Source organism: Osmia lignaria, unplaced genomic scaffold, assembly GCF_051020975.1.
Source record: "Osmia lignaria lignaria isolate PbOS001 unplaced genomic scaffold, iyOsmLign1 scaffold0012, whole genome shotgun sequence".
NCBI classification, from domain to species: Eukaryota; Metazoa; Arthropoda; class Insecta; order Hymenoptera; family Megachilidae; genus Osmia; species Osmia lignaria.
The window spans coordinates 360,001-362,500 of NW_027478166.1; the positions used below are offsets into that span (position 1 = coordinate 360,001).

The 2,500-nt window shown below is 37.9% G+C and overlaps 1 non-coding gene across 1 annotated transcript in view; it reads left to right on the forward strand.

Moving 5' to 3' along the window:
* Positions 1-2,262: 2,262 nt before the first annotated feature.
* The window catches only part of LOC143306584 (small subunit ribosomal RNA), a 1,923-nt gene continuing 1,685 nt past the window's right edge, over positions 2,263-2,500 (forward strand). Inside the window, exon 1 of the ribosomal RNA XR_013063940.1 lies at positions 2,263-2,500. This exon is cut by the window's right edge and continues 1,685 nt beyond it. This is a non-coding gene — a ribosomal RNA (small subunit ribosomal RNA).

Below are 2,500 nucleotides of genomic sequence, written 5' to 3' on the forward strand. Positions count from 1 at the left end.
TTTATACCATCACGGACGTTAGTTCAATAGCGTTTAACGATCGATCCACGGTACAGAATGCAAAAATATGATTGTTAAAATTTTCGACTAATCGGTTCTAGGAGGCGAAGCAATACGCCGCTGGGACTTTGAAATATTTCGGAGCGCACCTAAAGTTCGTTATTTTGGCTAAACGGAGCGAAAATCTGCATTTATACCATCACGGACGTTAGTTTAATAGCGTTTAACGATGGATCCACGGTACAGAATGCAAAAATATGATTGTTAAAATTTTCGACTAATCGGTTCTAAGAGGCGAAGCAATACGCCGCTGGGACTTTGAAATATTTCGGAGCGCACCTAAAGTTCGTTATTTTGGATAAACGGAGCGAAAATCTGCATTTATACCATCACGGACGTTAGTTCAATAGCGTTTAACGATCGATCCACGGTACAGAATGCAAAAATATGATTGTTAAAATTTTCGACTAATCGGTTCTAAGAGGCGAAGCAATACGCCGCTGGGACTTTGAAGTATTTCGGAGCGCACCTAAAGTTCGTTATTTTGGCTAAACGGAGCGAAAATCTGCATTTATACCATCACGGACGTTAGTTTAATAGCGTTTAACGATGGATCCACGGTACAGAATGCAAAAATATGATTGTTAAAATTTTCGACTTATCGGTTCTGGATCACTGAAAAATCAAAAAAAATTATTAATTTTGATTAATTAAATTACATATGTAGTTTTATATTGTTATAGTCTCGTATTTGTTAATGTTTTGTCGTAAGAAAATGCAAAAATATTGTTTTAATGTTTTCGTCTCATCGGTTCTGGATCGCTGAAAAATCAAAAAAAAATATTAATTTTGATTAATTAAATTACAAATGGAGTTTTATATTGCTATAGTCGCTTATTTGTTAATGTTTTACCGTAAGAAAATGCAAAAATATCGTTTTAATATTTTCATCTCATCGGTTCTGGGCGGTTTTAAAATTTTTTAAAATATTAATTAAACCCATGATTTACATGAGAATGTGAATTTATTATGTCCTGCATGTTAATTTATTAATTTTCATGTATAGAACGTTATAAAATGAAAGGATATGTTCGACGATATTTTCAGTCTAAGTTTTACCGTGCCGGCGGGATGGTACGCTCTCACGGCGGTTTGCACAGGCATACGCCTGGGCGTAAGCCCATGCGTCGCCGACCTAGCGGCCGGCCGTTCGGTATTTATAGGAAGGCACTTTCGGTTCGCTCGGACCGGTCGGGAGTAGCGTCGAGCGTGTGGCTCTTTTATGACTTCGGTTGAAAAGCAGTCTACCGCTCCTCGAGAATATACTTTCTCGACTATTCTCGTTCCGGTTTTCCGTTGCGGATTATTATTAATCTCCACACAGCATTACCACGGGTCGGTGTCTAAGACCGAATGGCCCATATGTGGTGAGCCTTGTAATATAAGGCTGGTGACCTGTATGCACTTATAAATGTTGCATACTTGTACAAACTGAGCATCAACTGTCTGTAACCAAAATTTGTTAAAACTGAAAAAGTTATAAGATTGTATAAAATTTTTGAACCAAGAAAGTAGTGTTAGACGAAAATTCGTTCTATCACTTTTAGAAGGGAGACTGTTTGGAAATATTTAAAGTATAAAATACACAAAAGTCCACTGAATTATGAACAAAATTACGTCCCTGAATTTAAGAAAAGTCAAGAGGTGTCAGAAATAAAATCCTCTCTGATACGTTCAGAGAGGAAAATAAGTATGGAGAGAGGAGTAAAAATGAAAGAAGTTTTAAGGCTGGGGAAACTTCTAAAGGAGAGAGATTCCAACATATCTAATATGTACATTTAAAGCAAGTCCAAGGAACTCTCTCCGTTAATGTTTGAAAAGGTGTGTGCAGATGGAGGAGAAATGTATAAAGTACAGAGACGAGGTTGGTGGGCCCGCTCTAATGATAAAGATTATAAAATTTGGTGGCAAAATGACCAGCATGATCACTGTACGCGCTTTCTCGATTTGTATAGCATGCCACTGTCCGCGCTATCTTTTATTATATTGTCCAGCGTGTGTGGTCTACGTGCTTGCACGATGGATGCACGGCGTGAAAGTGATTTTCGTGCTTTATGAGAGGAGGAGGAGAATATTTGGCCTCTATAAGAGGTACAAAATTTATGAAATGTGTGTTACATACAAAAGAGAAATGGCTTAACGTCGATCGGTCTTACAGGGAGGGCCGACGACGAAAATTTAAATTTACAATAATAACTAAGCTCCCTGGTTGATCCTGCCAGTAGTCATATGCTTGTCTCAAAGATTAAGCCATGCATGTCTAAGTACATACCGAATTAAGGTGAAACCGCGAATGGCTCATTAAATCAGTTTTGGTTTCTTAGATCGTACAAAACATTACTTGGATAACTGTGGTAATTCTAGAGCTAATACATGCAAACCAGAATTCCACCCAGAGATGGGAGGAATGCTTTTATTAGATCAAAACCAATCGGTGGCG